The following is a 20155-nucleotide window of genomic DNA, read 5'->3' on the forward strand; positions in this document are numbered from 1 at the left end:
ACACACTGGCCAGTTTCCATTATTTTGGTGTGAAAAGCTCAGGGAATTAGGAGTAATCTGCGTCTTCATTGTAGAGTTGCAGTCTCTTGGCTCTTCCCGCTGACCGTCCCCCTTTTGTGACCCCCGCCCCCCCCCCGCGCCCTCCCCCCCCGCGCCATTGCTTTTCCCGCTCTCGCGAGGGATTGTGGGCCAGCCCCCAACGGCCGTTGGGAGGGATCGCTTCCCATTCCGCGCACCCACCCACACCTACCCGGGAGTCGAATGTCTAGCATGGGGGTTTCTGAGACCGTTATTTCTTCATGGCCTGCCTAACTTAAGCAGTATCTGGAAAAGTAAGCAACTAACGTCCCTATTAGTAGGTCTGGGGTCCTGAGAGGGAGGGGCTGGGCTACACAAGAGCTCCATTTGTGGTACAGAGTTGGGAAGGGGCGTTCAAACCGTGGTAGTGGCCACTTCTAAATTACAGAACTTTGGGGAGGAAAGGAAGCAGTTTAGAAGGTGGTTTATGAGATCTTTCCTTGTCTCAGTGAGTGTAACTTATTTAGCAGGGGGTAACTTATTTCCTACCTATTGGCGAAGATTTTTTTTTTTTTTTTTTTTTTTTTTGAGACAGAGTCTCACTGTGTTGCCCATGCTGGAGTGCAGTGGCGCTGTCTCAACTCACTGCAACTTTTGCCCCCCGGGTTCAAGTGAGTCTCCTGCCTCAGCCTTTCGAGTACCTGGGATTACAGGTGCATGCCACCATGCCCGGATAATTTTTGTATTATTATTAGAGAAGAGGTTTCACCATGTTGGCCAGGCTGATCTTGAACTCCTGACCTCGTGATCCGCCTGCCTCGACCTCCCAAAGTGCTGGGAGTACAGGCGTGAGCCACCGTGCCCGGCCCTGTTGGCAATGATTCTTAGTCTTGACTTTTCTTCCTAGCTTAGAGAAACTTTCTAAATATTGCAAATCAGAGTCCTCTACATACTTACATCTAAAAAAGGAAACAACGTATGTTGAGCACTTTAGCAAATCCCACACATTTCAAATGGGCATAGCCATGCCAAAAGGAAGATAAGGACATAGAAGCTCAGCATATAGTTTGATATCAATTCTGATGAAAGAAAGCTGGCCGGGCGCAGTGGCTCATGCCTGTAATCCCAGAACTTTGGGAGGTCGAGGCGGGTGGATCACCTTGAGTTCATGAGTTTGAGACCAGCCTCAACAACATGGCTAAACACCGTCTCTACCAAAAGTACAAAAAATTAGCCAGGCATGCTAGCATGTACTGGTGGTCCCAGCTACTCAGGGGTCTGAGGTGGGAGGATCCCTTCGGCCTGGGAGTGAGCCGTGATCGCACCACTGCACTCCAGCCTGGGTGACGGAGTGAGACCCTCTCTCAAACAAACAAAACACCTCAGCACGGTTTTCTTAAAGCCAAGATTCAAACCTAGCATCCGTTTTACTACCCTGATCTATTAAAATTTTGAGTCCCTACTGGTGGGGAGAATACAAGAAGCATTTATACCCCATTTGGTAGGTCAGAGTAAGTCTTGTAGGACTGACCAAAATCTGGTTGGCCACTCAACCCATTGCTTAACTTCTAATATGGTCTATATTTGAGCACTCAGCACATAAATACTATCCTCAGGGAGAATTCACGCTTATGCTTATAAACCACCCAGATTCTCGGGTAAAGAAAAAAATGGTATTACCACATTCAACAATAAGTCTTCAGTTAGTTTGGTCAAACTCAGTGGAATCGGTCGTGTTTAGAATTTCTTTCATTGACAGTGGAAAGTTCAGAACTACTCTGGCCTGGCACAGTGGCTTAAGCCTGGAATCCAAGCACATTGGGAGGCCTAGGAGGGCAGATCGCTTGATCTCAGGAGTTTGAGATGAGCCTGAGCAACAGAGCAAAACCCCATCTCTATAAAAAATACAAAAATTAGCCAGCATGGTGGTGCATGCCTCTAGTCCCAGCTACTTGGGAGGCTGAGGTGGGAGAACTGATTGAGCCTGGGAGGCCGAGGTTGCAGTGAGCTGAGATCGCATAACTCCACTCCAATCTGGGTGACAGTGAGATTCCATCTCAAAAACAAAACAAAACAAAAACACACTCAACTCTATAGCTATACAATTAAGTGCTGTTAATATCTTTTGCGGATCATAAGGTCAGGAGATCAAGACCATCCTGGCTAACATGGTGAAACCCCATCTCTACTAAAAATAGAAAAAATTAGCCGGGCATGGTGGCGGGCACTGGTAGTCCCAGCTACTTGGGAGGCTGAGGCAGGAGAATGGCCTGAACCCAGGAGGCGGAGCTTGCAGTGAGCCTAGATCACGCCACTGCACTCCAGCCTGGGTGATAGAGTGAGACTCAGTCTCAAAAAAACAAAAATCTTCTGGCCCTTGCCTATAATAATAATTTTCATCATCATTCTTAAGAGGTCTTTAATGCAATTTGCTTTGTAGTCATGCTTTCAAACTGGGATCCAGGTTTTTGAAGCCAGGCACTAGGAACTAAACAAAGCTATGGGATAAATATGGAAGGTGCACCTTCTTATATTATCACTTTTCTCAAAAAAATATTTCAGGGAGGGAAGAGTTAAATGATTTACCTGGTAAGTCATTTGAAATGGTTTATATTAAGCAAACATTACGTCTGTGTAGTATGGATAAATCATTAAAAATTTTGAAAAAGAAAATAAACATTAATAAAATGTGGGGTAGGCCGGGCACGGTGGCTCACTCCTGTAATCCTAGCACTTTGGGAGGCTGAGGTGGGTGGATCATGAGGTCAAGAGATCAAGACCATCCTGGCCAACATAGTAAAACCGTTTGTCTACTAAAAACACAGAAATTAGCTGATGCGTGCCTGTAGTCCCAGCTACTCAGGAGGCTGAGGCAGGAGAATAGCTTGAACCCGGGAGGTGGAGGTTGCAGTTAGCTGAGATCGGGCCACTGCACTCCAGCCTGGCAACAGAGAGAGAGTCCTTCTAAAAATAAATAAATTGGCCAGGCACAGTGGCTCACGCCTGTAATCTCAGCACTTTGGGAGGTTGAGGTGGGTGGATCACGAAGTCAGGAGATTGATACCATCCTGGCTAACACGGTGAAACCCCATCTCTACTAAAAATACAAAAAATTAGCTTGGCGTGGTGGTGGGCACCTGTGGTCCCAGCTATTTGGGAGGCTGAGGCAGGAGAATGGCGTGAACCTGGGAGGCAGAGCTTGCAGTGAGTCGAGATCACGCCACTGCACTCCAGCCTGGGTGACAGAGCGAGACTCCATCTCAAAAAAAATAAATAAAATATACATATATAAATAAATGTGGGGGTAAAATGCAAATATAAAAATAAAATTTAAGCCGGGTGCAGTAGCTCACGCCTGTAATCCCAGCACTTTGGGAGGCCGAGGTGGGTGGATCACGAGGTCGGGAGATCGAGACCATCCTGGCTAACACAGTGAAACCCCATCTCTACTAAAAAATATAAAAAATTAGCTGGGTGTGGTAGCATGTGCCTGTAGTCCCAGCTACTCGGGAGGTTGAGGCAGGAGAATCGCTTGAACCCGGGAGGCGGAGGTTGCAGTAAGCTGAGATTGCGCCACCACACTCCAGTCTGGGCGACAGAGCTAGACTCCGTCTCAAAAATAAATAAATAAATAAAAAATGAAAAAAAAAAAATTTAAGAGAAAAGTATGAGCTTAGAGACACATCAGGCTTAAACTGGATACTTCAGTAATCTCCCAAACCCCCCTGGGAATATGTTTTGGTTTTTCTTGCAACTTGAGGTTACCTCAAAAAAATTTGAGAGACATTCCTATGGGCAAACCAGCATGGGCTGCGGAGTCATACAGATTTGGATTTGTATCACGTGTTTGGAAGTTACCAACCATGTGACCTTCAGCAAGTTACTCAGTCTCCTCAACTGCAAGTAGAAAGTATTATTTCCTGGGGTTTGGTCAAGATTAAATTAACACATATACAGTACTTATCACAAAAAAAAGGTACATAATCTGAGTCTGTTTCTCAGTTTTTACAGTATTCTAATGCGCATATTCAGTTGGAATAAATCCTTATAGAATACCTAGCTCAGCAGAATGCTAATGCTAAGATGTTTTTTAAAAATGTTTACAATTAGGCCAGACACAGTGGCCCACACCTATAATCCCAGTACTTTAAGAGGCTGAGGCCGGCAGATCACTTGAGGTCAGGAGTTCAAGACCAGCCTGGGCGATGTGGTAAAACCCCATCTGTACTAAAAACACAAGATTAACTGAGGGTGGTGAAGGGTGCCTGTAATCCCAGCTATTCGGAAGGCTGAGGCAGGAGAATCACTGGAACATGAGAGGCAGAGATCGCAGTGAGCTGATATCACGGCACTGTACTCCAGCCTGGGCAGCAAGAGGAAAACTCAGTCTCAAAAACAGAACAAAACAAAGTCTACAATTGTAAAAGTGCCGAAGTAGAGTACTTTTATATATTTTATTTTCTTTGACTTGATCCACAGTAGTCCTATGACTGGGGTCTCCATTCAGGATTAGCACTCTGAAGATTGGATCACTAAAACAAGATTAAATACTTATTAATTGCTAGTTTTGTGCCAGATGACAGGGTAAACAGGACAGATTCTCTGCCCTCGTGGAGCTTATAATCTATCAGGATCTTTATTATTTCTGGCATGTTGCATTTCTGACTTGTGTAGCTATCTTGATGTAATTCTAAGGGTAGGAAGGAGCTATTGCTGCTAATATCTATAGTTAACCTGCCAGAGTATTCCAATAACAAGACATTTTCAGGTTGATTGGGCTGTTTCTGGAGATGTAGGAGAGGAATAATATGAATACTTTTGTTATAGCTGGGGAGAAGTTTATTTTTTTTTTAGCCTAAGAACATAGAACTTTAAAAAATGGTAACCACGGCCGGATGCAGTGGCACACGTCTGTAATCCCAGCGTTTTGGGAGGCTTAGGTGGGTGGATCACTTGAGGTCAGAAGTTCAAGACCAGCCTGGCCAACATGGTGAAACCGTGTCTGTACTGAAAATACAAAACTTAGGCGGGTCTGTGTAGAGCACCTGATTGTGTCGCTGATCAGGGCACCACTATGTAACCCACACGGACCTATGGGCTGAATAAAGGAGGGCGAACGTGGGAATAAAAGACAAGAGACAAAAGAGTATATTTGGAAGAAGGGGTCAGGGGGCACCTTGCCTGTAGTGGACAAGGGCCCTGAGCTTTACACAGCCCTCTGTATTTATTAGGTAAAAGAGATAGTGAGAAGGCGGGTGGAAGAAGGGGTCAGCTGCTCAGTCCAGAGTAGGCTTGCAAGACGTATTCTCTAGATGTTACAGTAGATAACCTCAGTGCCAGGGAGTGATTGCTTCCAGCAAATCTTCTGTCAGCAGGAGCAGTCATGAGTTTGTTCACATCCTGCATTCATGATTAACAGTTTGCTGTTTGATCATAGAGCCTCCAGTGGAATGCTGAGTTGGTCACATCCCACGGACCTTCAGCTCCCTACAGGTGTGGTGGCGGGCGTCTGTAATCCCAGCTACTCAGGAGGTTAAGGCAGGAGAATCTCTTGAACCCCAGAGATGGAGGTTGCTGTGAGCTGAAATTCCGCCACTGCACTCTAGTCTGGGTGATTAAGCGAGACTGCATCTCAAAAGAAAAGGTAACCTTTCTTGTTCAAGTGGATTTGGGAATAGGAGAAAGAAGTGAATGTTGTTCAGACTGAGGGGGAAAAAAAAAAAAAAACCTCTGAATCAAGGCATAGCTTTAGAGGTGGTTATGATAAAGCTTCCTTCTTTAAGGCCTCAGCCATATATAGTAGCAGTATCAATTTTACAAGACCTTATACATAATAGAAGCACAATATGTATTTGTTGTCCATAGACTCCTTGAAACATTCTTCTTAGTTGGCTTTTGTAATGCCACACTTCTGATTTCTTTTCTACATGTTGGGCTTTTCTGTTTCTTTTGCAAGCACATCCTCTATAACCTGGGCATGGCAGTGACTCTCAAATTTGTATTTCTAGCCCTGACCCTCTGTCCTCTAGATACAAAAATCTAATTGCCTACCGGACAATTCAAAGTCTCCTCCAACTCAGCCTATCTTAAATCTAACTCATTATCTTCACCCCACTCCCAGAACCTTGCCCTCTTCCTGCATTTCCTGCCTCCATGAACCACATATCCATCCTTCCATCTGCATAAACCATAAACCTAGAATCATCCTTGACACCTCCTTACCTTTCACTCTGCATGTTCACTGCACTCCAGTCATGGAGTGCAGTGGCATGATCATATCTCATTGCAACCTTTAACTCCTGGGCTCAAGGAAGAGGTACTTCTGCCTTTGCCTCCTAAGAAGCTGAGACTAACAGGCACATGCCACTGTGCCTAGCTAATTTTTAAAATTTTTTGTAAAGACAAGGTATTGCCCAGACTGGTTTTACAAGTCATCCTTCTGCCTCAGCCTCCCAAAGTTCTGGGATTACAGGTGCAAGACACCATGGTCGTCCTGGCATGATCTTTTTACAGTACATTTCAGTTATGTCACTCCTTATTTTGCTCTTTTTTTTTTTTTTTTTTGAGACGGAGTCTTGCCCTGTCGCCCAGGCAGGAGTGCAGTGGTGTGACCTCAGCTCACTGCAACCTCGACCTCCCAGGTTCAAGTGATTGTCCTGCCTCAGCCTACTGAGTAGCTGGGATTACAGGTGCACACCACCACACCCAGCTAATTTTTATATATTTTTTAGTAGAGACAGTGTTTCCCCATGTTGGTCAGCCTGATCTTGAACTCCTGACCTCAGGTGATCCACCCACCTCAGCCTCCCAAAGTGCTGGGATTACAGGCATGAGGCACTGCACCGCATCTTATTTTGCTCTTAGGATAAAGACCAAATTTCCTAATAAGGCTTAAAAAAAGCCTTGCATGTTTTGGCCCCTGTTTTTCCTCTTTAGCTTCTTCCTTTTCCTCTCTCCCATTTGCTTCCTATACTCCTGCTACTTTGCCCTTTTCTTAGTTCCTTGTGTATGCTAGGCCTCATCCCTCAACAGTGTTTGCAGATGTCTATAATATTACCTCTCCCTCCTTCACCTAATTAACTATTTATCTGTCAAATCTGAAATTCCTTTTTTTTTTTTTTTTTGACACCGAATCTTGCTCTGTTGCCCAGGCTGGAGTGCAGTGGTGCAATCTCGGCTCACTGCAATCTCCGCCTCCCAGGCTCAAGCGATTCTCCTGCCCAGCCTCCCAAGTAGCTGGGATTACAGGCGCCTGCCACCACGCCTGGCTAATTTTTGTATTTTTAGTAGAGACATGGTTTTGCCGTGTTGGCTAGTCTAGTCTTGAACTCCTGACCTCAAGTGATCCACCCACCTTGGCCTCCCAAAGTGCTTCAAAACAGGTCCTTCAAAACTAGGCCAAATCTAAAGTATTCAATTTTTGTATTCTGACTTTGGTAACATGTTTAGAAGGTCTATACAAAATTATAAATGGATTTTTCATTTGTATTATTTCTACATATGGTTTAGATCTACATGTGAATCTTTTTTATTTTTTTATTTTATTTTCTAACGACCCATTCCTTCAACATTTGAAATTTTAATTTATATGATTTTTTTTTTAGATTGAGTTTTGCTCTGTCACCTAGGCATGATTTCTGCTTGCTGCAACCTCTGTCTTGAGGGTTCAAGCAATTCTCATGCCACGGCCTCTTGAGTAGCTGAGATTACAGGCGTGAGACACCAGCTTATTTTTGTATTTTTAGTAGAGACAGGGTTTTGCCATATTGGCCAGGCTGGTCTCGAACTCCTGACCTCAGGTGATCTGCTCACCTCTGCCCCCCTATTAATCTATATGATTTTTAAAAAAATAAATGGTAGGAGGAAGGAAACTTTTTATTTATTTATTTATTTTTGAGACAGGGTCTCACTCTGTCACCCAGGCTTGAGTGCAATGGCACGATCTCTGCTCACTGCCACCATTGCCTCCCTGGTTCAAGTGATTCTTCTGCCTCAGCCTCCAGAGTAGCTGGGATTCCAGGCCTGTGTCACCATGCCTGGCTAATATGGAAGCAATTTTTTTTTTTTTTTTTAGACCGAGTTGCACTCTTGTTGCCCACGCTGGAGTGCAATGGTGTGATCTCAGTTCACTCCAACCTCTACCTCCCATGTTCAAGCGATTCTCCTGTATCAGCCTCCTGGGTAGCTGGGATTACAGGCACCTACCACCACGCCTAGGTAATTTTTGTATTTTTAGTAGACAGGATTTCATCATATTGCTCAGGCTGGTCTCATGCTCCTGACCTCAGGTGATCCACCCACCTTGGCCACCATGCCCAGCAGAAGCATTTTTTTTTTTCTTTCCAGTTGTGACCTAATTTTTGGAGCAGTCTTTGAAATAATCAGTTCCTTCCCTATCTATATGAAATGCTACCCTTATCATATACTTTTATATATGTAGGTCCTATAGTCCTGGAATAAAACCTCTTGAGTAATTGTGTCTCATTTATTTAATTTTTTTTTTTTTTTTTTTTTTTTTGGAGACGGAGTCTCGCTCTGTCACCAGGCTGGAGTGCAGGGGTGCCATCTCGGCTCACTGCAGCCTCCACCTCCCGGCTTCAAGCAGTTCTCCTGCCTCAGCCTCCTGAGTAGCTGGGATGACAGGGATGCGCCACCACGTCCAACTAATTTTTGTATTTTTAGTAGAGATGGGGTTTCACCATGTTGGCCAGGATAGTCTCAATCTCTTGACCTCGTGATCTGCCTGCTTCGGCTTCCCAAAGTGCTGGGATTACAGGCGGGAGCCACTCCACACGGCCAAGTGTCTCTTTTTTTTTTTTTTGAGCCAGAGTCTTGCTCTGTTGCCCAGGCTGGAGTGCAGTGGCATGATCTCAGCTCACTGCAACCTCCACCTTCCAGGTTCAAGCAATTCTCCTGCCTCAGCCTCCTGAGTAGCTGGGATTACCGGCATGAGCCACTATACCCGGCTAATTTTTGTATTTTTAGTAGAGACAGGGTTTCACCATGTTGACCAGGCTGGTCTCGAACTCCTGACCTCAGGTGATCCGCCTGCCTCAGCCTCCCAAAGTGCTGGGATTAGAGGTGTAAACCACCGCGCCTGGCCAATTGTGTCTCTTAATAATGTACTAGATGCAGTTTATAAAGATTTTATATGTTTACTTATATTAGTATTTAACAAACATATTTCCTCTTTTTTTTTTTTTTGAGACGGAGTCTTGCTTTGTCACTCAAGCTGGAGTGCAGTGGCATGATCTCAGCTCACTGCAACCTCCACCTCCCAGGTTCAAGCAATTCTCCTGCCTCAGCCTCCCCAGTAGCTGGGATTACAGACATGTGCCACCATGCCTGGCTTATTTTTATATCTTTAGTAGAGATGGGGTTCCGCTATGTTGTCCAGGCTGGTCTTGAACTCCTGACCTCAAGTGATCCAGCAGCCTCAGCCTCCCAAAGTGCTGGGATTACAGGCATAAGCCACCGTGCTCAGTCTTTCCTCATTTTTGTCTTTTTTTTTCTTTTTTTTGAGACGGAGTCTCGCCCTGTCGCCCAGGCTGGAGTGCAATGGTGTGATCTCAGCACGCTGCAAACTTGGCCTCTCAAAGTGCTGGGATTATAGGTGTGAGCTACGACACCCAGCTCCTCATTTTTTTCTAATCAAAGAAATGTGGCTCTTCTCAAAGGGTATTATGGTATGCAGGGCCTCTGTGAGGATTGTAACAGTAGCATTTTTTGTAACTTGCTTAGAGTTACAAGACAGTGGAGGACAGACATCTTTTTGCCTAAGGCTGACTCCCCTAAATAGATATTTTGATAACTAGGCCAGTAACAGTGAAATTTTTGTGAAATATTGAAACTGGGACTTGTGAGGATTCACGGGCCACTTAAGACTCTGTAGGCTGGGCAGCCGGGCATGGTGGCTCACGCCTGTAATCCCGGCACTTTGGGAGGCTGAGGTGGGCCTATAAATTATCAACATTTTGTTTTGTGAAATAAAACACACTTTGAAATCTGGTTGGAGGAGTGGTCGCGGTGGCTCACACCTGTAATCCCAGTACTTTGGGAGGCTGAGGCAGGTGGATCATTTGAGGTCAGGAGTTCAAGACCAGCCTCGCCAATGTGGCAAAAACCCGTCTCTACCAAAAATATAAAAACTAGCTGGGCATCGTGGCACATACTTGTAATCCCAGCTACTCAGGAGGCTGAGGCAGGAGAACTGTTTGAACCCGGGAGGCAGATGTTGCAGTGAGCCAAGATGGTGCCACTGCACTCTATAGACGACACAGCAAGACTCTGTCTCAAAAAAGAAAGAAAGAAAGGAAGGAAGGAAGGAAAAGAAAGAAAGAAGGAAAGAAAGGAAAGAAAGGAAGAGAGAAAGAGAGAGAGAGAGAGAAAGAAAGAAAGAAAGAGAGAGAGAGAGAAAGAAAGAAAGAAAGAAACACTCCGTGGCCTGGGCATGGTGGTTCCATGCCTCTCATCCCACCTGTTTGGGAGGCAGAGATGGGTCAACTGCTTGAGCCCAGGAGTTTGAGCCTGGCCTGGGCAACATGGTGAAACTCCCTCTCTACAAAAAGTACAAAAATTAGCCAGACATGGTAGTGTGTGTCTGCAGTCCCAGCTACTCAGGACACTCAGGTGGGAGGATCACTTGACCCCTGGGGATCAAGGCTGCAGTAAGCTGTGATGGTGCCGCTGTACAATAGCCTGAAGAAGGCACTGCTAGTCACAAATCTTCTGAAACTGGCATTTTGGTTGTTTAAGAACTGTTTAGTGGTAACAGCAGTATAGTTCACATACATCACCTTTTCCCTTACATGAGTTGTTCCACCAGATTTCTTTTTGCTTTTCTGTTTGAGACAAGAGTTTCCCACTATCACCCAGGCTGGCGTTCAATGGCACGATCTTAGCTCACTGCAACCTCTGCCTCCCGGGTTCAAGCGATTCTCTTGCCTCAGCCTCCTGAGTAGCTAGGATGACAGACGCGCACCACCAGATATTTTTGTGTTTTTAGTAGAGACAGGGTTTCACCATGTTTGCCAGGCTAGTCTTGAACTCCTGGCCTCAAATGATCCACCTGCCTCGGCCTCCCACAGTACTGGGATTACAGGTGTGAGCCACCACGACCAGCCCTCCAACCAGATTTCAAAGTGTGTTTTATTTGACAAAACAAAATGTTGATCATTTATAGAGCATACATATACATATATGTGTACATATATATATTACATAATACTTCTTTGAAATATATATAAAAATTAATAGACTGTCAGAACATCAGACTTGAGAACACGTGTCTGCTTGCATCACAGAATCCCCTACCTCCTTGTCCCAATATTATTTTTCTCCCCATCTAAGACACCTCTATGTTCTCAGTTGTTGCTTGTTTATCAAGATTTTTATTTATTTATCATAGAGACAGAGTTTCTTGTCACTCAGGCTGGAGTTCAATGGCACGATCTCGGCTCACTGCAGCCTCTGCCTCCTGGGTTCAAGCAATTCTCCTGTCTCAGCCTCCTGAGTACCTGGGATTACAGGCGCCCACCACCATGCCTGGCTAATTTTTTTTATTTTTAGTAGAGGGTTTCGCCATGTTGGCTAGGCTGGTCTTGAACTCCTGACCTCAGGTGATCCACCCACCTCAGCCTCCCAAAGTGCTGGGATTACAGGTGTGAGCCACTGTGCCCGGCCCAAGATTTTTTAAAACAGCATTATTTCTTCCTGTTGTAAAGATGGAAAACTGTGAGCTTGAAGTCAGAGACAAGGGAAAAGAAGTTGTAAACTCTGGCTAATTTATTTTGGCAGAGGAGAAGATACCAGAAGAGTCATTCTGTAAGATAAAAGATGTGGGAAATTAGGGTGATTCTAGTGTGATCTTGGAAAGACAATTGAAGAACACTGTTAACTCTGAAACTCCAATTCTAATTTGGTTTTTTGTTTTTGTTTTTGTTTTTGTGGGGTTTTTTTTGAGATGGCGTCTCGCTCTGTCGCCCAGGCAAGAGTGCAGTGGCGTGATCTCGGCTCACTGCAACCTCCACCTCCTAGGTTCAATAGATTCTCCTGCCTCCTGAGTAGCTGGGATTACAGGTGCCTGCCATCACTCCCGGCTGACTTTTGTATTTTTATTAGAGATAGGGTTGTACCATGTTGGCCAGGCTGGTCTCGAATTTCTGACCTCAAGTGATCCGCCAGCATCAGCCTCCCAAAGTGCTGGGATTACAGGCAGGAGCCACAGCTTCCAGCCTGCTTCATTCAAAATTAGAATTAGCGTTGTGCAATTGATCTTTCAAGTAAGATTGATCCTTTGCTGTATGTTTGAAAGACAGCATTTTGTACGTAAGCATGACAATTTGGACTGGTAGGTAACCTATACGGAGATTGGATTTTCAGATATGTAGACTGGATTTTCAGAAATAATTTTACCAAATTTCATGTTTTCAAACTTATTCAGGTTACGTGCATAGGAACTTGTTTAACTGTGCAAGAAACCAGTGCACGCCTGTTTTCACAGCTGCTGGGGAAGGCTGAAGCTGGAGGATCCCCTGAGGCCAGAAGTTCGATAATTACTGCACCCCAGCCTGGGCAACAAAGCAAGACTTTGTCTCTGGGAGGGGAAAAAAAAAGAGAAAAGACGCCATAGTGACATCATTAGCGCCAAACCCTTAAAGGCAGGAGCTAGTTTACGTTATTTATCTTTTAATCTGTAGAGCATTTTTGAGTTTTATGTCAGTTATGTCACCAAACATACTAGGAAAGGACATGCTGAATAAGATCATCAAAAGGGGTGTGGAGTGCCGGGCGCGGTGGCTCAAGGCTGTAATCCCAGCACTTTGGGAGGCCGAGACGGGCGGATCACAAGGTCAGGAGATCGAGACCATCCTGGCTAACCCGGTGAAACCCCGTCTCTACTAAAAAATACAAAAAACTAGCCGGGCGAGGTGGCGGGCGCCTGTAGTCCCAGCTACTCGGGAGGCTAAGGCAGGAGAATGGCGGAGCTTGCAGTGAGCTGAGATCCGGCCACTGCACTCCAGCCTGGGCGGCAGAGCGAGACTCCGTCTCAAAAAAAAAAAAAAAAAAAAAAAAAAAAAGGGGTGTGGAGTATGTAGATAAGCGCAGTGACTGCTGGCTATTTGTACCCTAGGCTTATATTTCCTAAGATTTTGAATAGCCAGATATTAAAAATATAGCTGCTGGATTATTGTAATTTGGAAAAAAGTCTTTATTTCAGAAATTAGGGGGTCTGAAGAGCACATGAGAAAAATGACCCTATATTTAGAGTGGTTTGAATCTAAGGGTTAGCTCCCAGGCAGGTCGCAGGACTTACGTTTTCCCAGCAGAGCAACTACCATGATTACAAAAGTGGTTTTCCCGAAATGATTGCTTGTGTGTTGTACCGTGGATGTGTGTCTAACTTGTGGTAGTGAGGACTGTATTTGTACTCTTTCGTGTTCTGGCTTGTTTGTGAAAAACGTTCCTTGTATCTTTACTTCTTAGGTTCTCCTGTATTGTGTTGTAATCTCGTGTTATGTCATAATTCTTGTTTTGGAATACCCAGAGATTGATGTCTGAATGGCCAATTTTCTGGAGGCTCTAAGGGAGTGTTACCTTCACATTTTTCTTGTTTGTAGCCCTTTCCTTTTCAAAGCTAACAATTTAGCATCTTCTGACTTTTCTTCTGTCTTTATATATTTTTGTGAACCCCCAGAGTCCTTCTGCTTTTTTTTTTTTCTTGGAGACCGAGTTTTGCTCTCGTAGCCCAGGCTGGAGTGCAATGGAGTGATCTCAGCTCACAGCAACCTCAGCCTCAAGGGTTCAAGGGATTCTCCTGCCTCAGCCTCCTGAGTAGCTCTCATAGCCCAGGCTGGAGTGCAATGGAGTGATCTCAGCTCACAGCAACCTCAGCCTCAAGGGTTCAAGGGATTCTCCTGCCTCAGCCTCCTGAGTAGCTGGGATTACAGGCATGCGCCACCACGCCCAGCTAATTTTTGTATTTTTAGTAGAGATGGGGTTTCACCATGTTGGCCAGGCTGGTCTCGCACTCCTAACCTCAGGTGATTTACCTGCCTCAGCCTCCCAAAGTGCTGGGATTACAGGTGTGAGCCACGGTGCCCGGCTGCAGTGTCCTTCTCTTTTTATTATTATTATTATTATTATTATACTTTAAGTTCTAGGGTACATGTGCACAATGTGCTGGTTTGTTACATATGTATATATGTGCCATGTTGATTTGCTGCATCCATTAATTCGTCATTTACGTTAAGTATTTCTCCTAATTCTATCCTTCCCCCATTCCCCCACCCCATGACAGGCCCCAGTGTGTGATGTTCCCTGCCCTGTGTCCAGTGTTCTCATTGTTCTGTTCCCACCTATCAGAACGTGCGGTGTTTGGTTTTCTGTCCTTGCGATAGTTTGCTCAGAATTATGGTTTCTGGTTTCATCCATGTCCCTACAAAGGACATGAACTCATCCTTTTTTTGTGGCTGCATAGTATTCCATGTTGTATATGTGTCACATTTTCTTATCCAGTCTATCGTTGATGGACATTTGGGTTGGTTCCAAGTCTTTGCTATTGTGAATAGTGCCACAGTAAACATACATGTGCATGTGTCTTTAAAGTAGCACGATTTATAATCCTATGGGTATATACCCAGTAATGGGATTAGCAGGTCAAATCATATTTCTAGTTCTAGATCCTTGAGGAATCGCCACACTGTCTTCCCAGTGTCCTTCTGTTAAGGACCCTGTGATTACATTAGGCCCATCTGGATAAGCTTTTCATCTTAAATCAATCACATCTGAAAACTTCCTTTTTTTTTTTTTTTTTTTTTTCTTGAGTTGGAGTCTCGCTGTGTCACCCAGACTGGAATGCAATGGCGCGATATCTGCTCACTGCAAGCTCTGCCTACCAGGTTCAAGCAATTCTCCTGCCTTAGGCTCCTGAGTAGCTGGGCTTACAGGCACCGCCACCATACCAGGCTAATTTTTGTATTTTTAGTAGAGATGAGGTTTCACCATATTGGCCAGGCTAGTCTCAGATCACTCCTGACCTTGTGATCTGCCCGTTTCAGCCTCCCAAAGTGCTGGGATTACAGGTGTGAGCCACTGCGCCCGGCCATTTCTGGCTCTTAAACTTTGGAAAAGTCTCTATCTTCTAAGTGGCAAGGCTAGAACTTATGCAAGGAGAGTGACCCTATGTGAAGAGTGTTTTGAATCTGAGGGTGAGATGTCAGGCAACAACCATGCCTTCCACTTACCCATCAGGGAAGATACCCTGACCACAAAGGTGGTTTTCCCAGGGCGAGTTTCACTCATTGCATTCTGTTTGCTGGCCCCTGTGATTTCCCCAAATGTGGGAGACTCAGCTGCCTAATTTGTGGTAGTGGGCGACTGTGTTCACGCTTTCCCCTGTGTTATTCTTTGTCAAATGGGAAGTAGCCAGTGTGATTGTCAAGTGGCCGATTTTGGCTTCTCCTTGCTTGTTTCTTGTGAACTGTGTCTTTAAATTTCCATGGAAGTGAGAAGCTGTACTACTGTTTAGTCTATGATAGTAACAGGCTTCCTTGGTGTTTTCTCTTGTCTGTGTTCCCTTAATCCAGCATAAACTTTGTACACAGTGAGTACCACATATATGTTGACTGAGTCAAATGAACTGGAAATCAAACTCAGGAAGGATTTCCTCTAAGCAATTTTATTTTTAGAGACGGGGTCTTGCTCTTGTCTCCCAGACTGGAGTACAGTAGTGCTTGATCATGGCTCAAAGCAGCCTTGACCTCCTGGACTCAAACAGTCCTTCTATCTCAGCCTTCCAAGTAGCTATGCAGGCACGTGCCACCATGGCTGGCTAATTTTTTTTTTTTTGAGACGGAGTTTCCCTCTTGTTGCCCAGGTTGGAGTGCAATGGTTTGATCTCGGCTCATAGCAGCCTCTACCTCCTGAGTTCAAGCAATTTTCCTGCCTCAGCCTCCTGAGTAGCTGGGATTACAGGTGCCCGCCACAATGCCTGGCTACTTTTTTGTATTTTTTAGTAGAGACAGGGTTTCGCCATGTTGGCCAGACTGGTCTTGAACTTGGCCTCGGGTGATCCACCTGCCTCGTCCTCCCAAAGTACTGGGATTACAGGTGTGAGCCACCACACATGGTCAGCTGGCTAATTTAAAAAAAAAACAACACTTTTTGTAGTGATAGGGTCTCGCTACGTTGTCCAGGCTGGTCTGAACTGTTGGCCTCAAGTGATCCTCCCACCTCGGCCTCTCAAGGTGCTGGGATTACAAGCATGAGTACCATACCTGGCCCCTAAAGGATTTTAACCTGCTTTTAACATGACTATAGAATTGAAATTCATTTACTGCATTCTAAAATGACTGTTTTGAATGGATCAGCTTTAGGTTCTGACATAGTAGTAGTTTTTTTTGTTTTTTTGTTTTGTTTTGTTTTTTTGAGATGAAGTTTTGCTCTTGTTGCTCAGTCTGTAGTGCAATGGCATGATCTTGGCTCACTACAACCTCTGCCTCCCAGGTTCAAGTGATTCTCTTGCCTCAGCCTCCTTAGTAGCTGAGATTACAGATGCCTGCCACCAAGCCTGGGTTTTTTGTTTTGTTTTGTTTTGTTTTTTTTGAGATGGAGTTTCTCTCTTGTTATCCAAGCTGGAGTGCAATGCTGTGATCTTGGCTCACTGCAACCTCCGTCCGCTGGGTTCAAGTGATTCTCCTGCCTCAGCCTCCTGAGTAGCTGGGATTACAGGCACCTGCCACCACGCCTGGCTAATATTTATATTTTTAGTAGAGATGGGGTTTCACCATTTTGGCCAGGCTAGGCTTGAACTCCTGACCTCAGATGATCTGCCCTCTTTGGCCTCCCAAAGTGCTGAGATCACAGGCGTGAGCCACTGCTCCCGGCCGACTAATTTTTGTATTTTAGTAGAGATGGGGTTTCACTGTATTGGTCAGGCTGGTCTTGAACTCATGACTTCAGGTGATCCATTAACCTCAGCCTCCCAGTGTGCTGGGATTACATGTGTGAGCCACGGCCCATAGTAGTTTTAAAAAGGGAAAAAGTTACATATTACTGTGATCTATCAATTTAAAAATGCAGAAAGTCCAGGCTCAGTGGCTTGTGCTTGTATTGTAATCCCAGTACTTTTGGAGGCCCAGGTGACAGAACAAGACCCTATCTCTAAAAATTAAAAACATGTTTAAAGGAAATCCTTTTGGAAATGCTTCCTGAGTTTGATTTCCAGTTCATTCAATTCAGCCAATATATAATGGGGTACTTATTGTGGATAAAGGTTATTCTGGGTGAGGGGAATGCAGATACCCTTGGAACGTAGTCCTTGTCATAATCGGGAGTCTGTCTGGGGAAGGGAGATGGGGAAGCCATCTATTAATATTATACCATACAATTCACCCATTTAAAAGATAGTTTGATTTTTAGAAAGAGCCAGAGATTGTCTGGAGACTTTTTTTTTTATGTGAACATAACCTCAATATTTTATTGTCTTCATTATAAAACAAAAGATGACACTTAGAACTGTATATCATTTGGCCCTTTCTCTTCTCATCTCCTCCCACTTCAAAATGCTTACATCTCTTAATACCCAGCATTCTCTTTGTTCTGCAGTTGGACTCAGCACACTCAAGGCTTGGCACAATCTTCTTCGTAGTTTTAGCCTTTTTCAGGAAAATCAACTAGTTTGCCCACTCATAGCCAGATACTTGTCATTTCGATTCTAGCAATCATAGTGAGGGTGAAGTGGTATTTCATGGTGATTTTGATTTGCATTATCCTGATGGCTAAGGATATTGAGCATATTTTCGTGTGCTTATTGGCTATTTGCATCTTTTTTTTTTTTTTTTTTTTTGAGATAATTTCCCTCTGTCACCCACGCTGGAGTGCAGTGGCACAATGTCAGCTCACTGCAACTTCTGCCTCCCAGGCTCAAGCGATTCTCATGCCTCAGCCTCCCGAGAAGCTGGGATTATAGGCATGCACTACCATGTCCAGCTGATTTTTGTGTTTTTTGTAGAGATGGGGTTTCGTCATGTTGGCCAGGCTGGTCTGGTCTCGAACTCCTGGCTTCAAGTGATGCGCCCACCTCTGCCTCCCACAGTGCTGGGATTACAGGTGTGAGCCACCGCGCCCAGCCTACCTGCCTTTTTTTCTCCAAAGGCCTCACTGAAGAGAAATCTTTTTTTTTTAACCACTTTATTGAAGGATGATTGACATTCTATACTTGTGCTTTTGATGTCATGTAAGAAATCATTCCCTAATTGGAGGTCAAGAAGATTTACGCCTATGTTTTCTTGTTAGTGTTTCCTTTTGTTTTTTGAGATGGAGTCTTCCTCTGTCACCCAGGCTGGAGTGTAGTGGCACAATCTCGGCTCGCTGCGACCTCCACCTCCCAGGTTCAAGCAATTCTTGTGCCTCTGCCTCTCAAGTAGCTGGGATTACATGCCTGAGCCACCATACCCAGCTAATTTTTATATTTTAGTAGAGACGGGGTTTCGCCATGTTGGTCAGGCTGGTCTCGAACTCCTGACCTCACGTGATCTGCCTGCCTTGGCCTCCCATAGTGCTAGGATTACAGGCGTGAGCCACTGTGCCTGGCCGGACTTTCATCGTAAAGAAGTTATTCTCACTCCTGTGAAAATGATGTGGATGCAATAGGATTAGTTTGTGGTTGTCAATTCTGTCAAATCAAGTGTTTCTAAGTGTTTCTTTTTTTTTTTTTTGAGACAGGGTCTAGCTCTGTTACTCAGGCTGGAGTGCAGTGGTGCGATCTCGGCTCACTACAGCCTCCACCTCCCTGATTCAAGCAATTCCCCTGCATCAGCCTCCCAAGTAGCTGGGATTAGAGGCGCATGCCACCATGCCCAGCTAAATTTTTTGTATTTTTAGTAAAGACAGGGTTTCACCATGTTGGCCAGACTGGTCTCAAACTCCTGATCTCAGGTATTCTGCCTGCCTTGGCCTCCCAAAGTGCCAGGATTACAGGTGGGAGACACCGTGCCTGGCCCAGGGTTTCCTTTTATAACAACTAGTAACATTCCACTTACTACCCTGAAGATATTCATAGAAAATACAAACTACATATAGTTACCCCACAGATAATATGTTCTAACTATAATATGAGGGAGAGAAGCCACGTGGGGTAGCACACATCTATAATCCCAGGACTTTGGGAGGCCAAGGCAGGAGGATCGCCTGAGCCCAGAAGTTCGAGACCAAGCTGGGCAACATGGCTTAACCCCAACTGTACAAAAGAAAAGAAAAGAAAAGAAAAAATTAGCTGGGCATGGTGGTGCATGCCTGTGGTCCCAGCTACTCAGGAGGGTGAGGTGGAAGATCACCAGAGCCCAAGAGGTTGAGGCTACAGTGAGCTGAAATTGCGTGACTGCACTCCATCCAGCCTGGGTTACAGAGCAAGACCCTGTCTTAAAAACAAAACAACACAAATATAAAAGAGAGAGAAAAATAAAATAAGTTACAATACATTTATTTATTTATTTGTTTTTGAGACAGAGTCTTACTCTGTCACCCAGGCTGGAGTGCAGTGGCACAATCTTGGCTCACTGCAACCTTTGCCTCCCGGGTTCAAGTGATATTCCTGCCTCAGCCTCCCGAGTAGCTGATACTACAGGTGTGCACCACCACACCTGGCTAATTTTTTATATTTGTTATTTTTTTTTATGGTTTCACCATATTGGCCAGGCTGGTCTCGAACTCCTGACCGTATGTACCGCCCGCCTCAGCCTCCCAAAGTGCTGGGAATACAGGCATAAGCCACCGCGCCCTGCCCTACAGTACCATATTTTAATATGTAAAGGTTTGGCATGACTACACAGGGAAACAAAAACATCACCACAGAATTTCAAAATTTCCCTTTGGGAGTGGCTCCACTGTCACGGAGAACCACTCAATTGTGGAGAACATTTGAAACAGCTGGGTAGAAGAAATTGAAAGAAAAAAAAAAGTATGTATAAAAGGAATGCCGGCCGGGCGTGGTGGCCCACCCCTGTAATCCCAGCACTTTGGGAGGCCGAGGCTGGCAGATCACTTGAGGTCAGGAGTTCAAGACCAGCCTGGCCAACATGGAGAAAACCCGTCTCTAGTAAAAATACAAAACTTAGGCATGGTGGCGTGCATCTGT

At 44.9% G+C, this 20155-nt stretch overlaps 1 protein-coding gene and 1 non-coding gene across 18 annotated transcripts in view; both read left to right on the forward strand.

Annotated features, from left to right (window-relative positions):
- Positions 1 to 225: 225 nt before the first annotated feature.
- Positions 226 to 20155, forward strand: part of TEX14 (testis expressed 14, intercellular bridge forming factor) — a 137618-nt gene continuing 117688 nt past the window's right edge. For all 17 annotated transcript variants that reach the window (XR_012425578.1, XR_006693058.2, XR_012425584.1 and 14 more), the window contains exon 1: positions 226 to 332. The gene's annotated coding sequence lies outside the window, so the exon portion shown is untranslated. The remainder of the gene's footprint in view (positions 333 to 20155) is intronic.
- On the forward strand, positions 15256 to 15417 carry LOC123569626 (U1 spliceosomal RNA). Its single transcript, XR_006693441.1, has one exon. It is a non-coding gene; the product is annotated as a U1 spliceosomal RNA (small nuclear RNA).

This window comes from Macaca fascicularis, chromosome 16, assembly GCF_037993035.2.
Source record: "Macaca fascicularis isolate 582-1 chromosome 16, T2T-MFA8v1.1".
Taxonomy (NCBI): domain Eukaryota; kingdom Metazoa; phylum Chordata; class Mammalia; order Primates; family Cercopithecidae; genus Macaca; species Macaca fascicularis.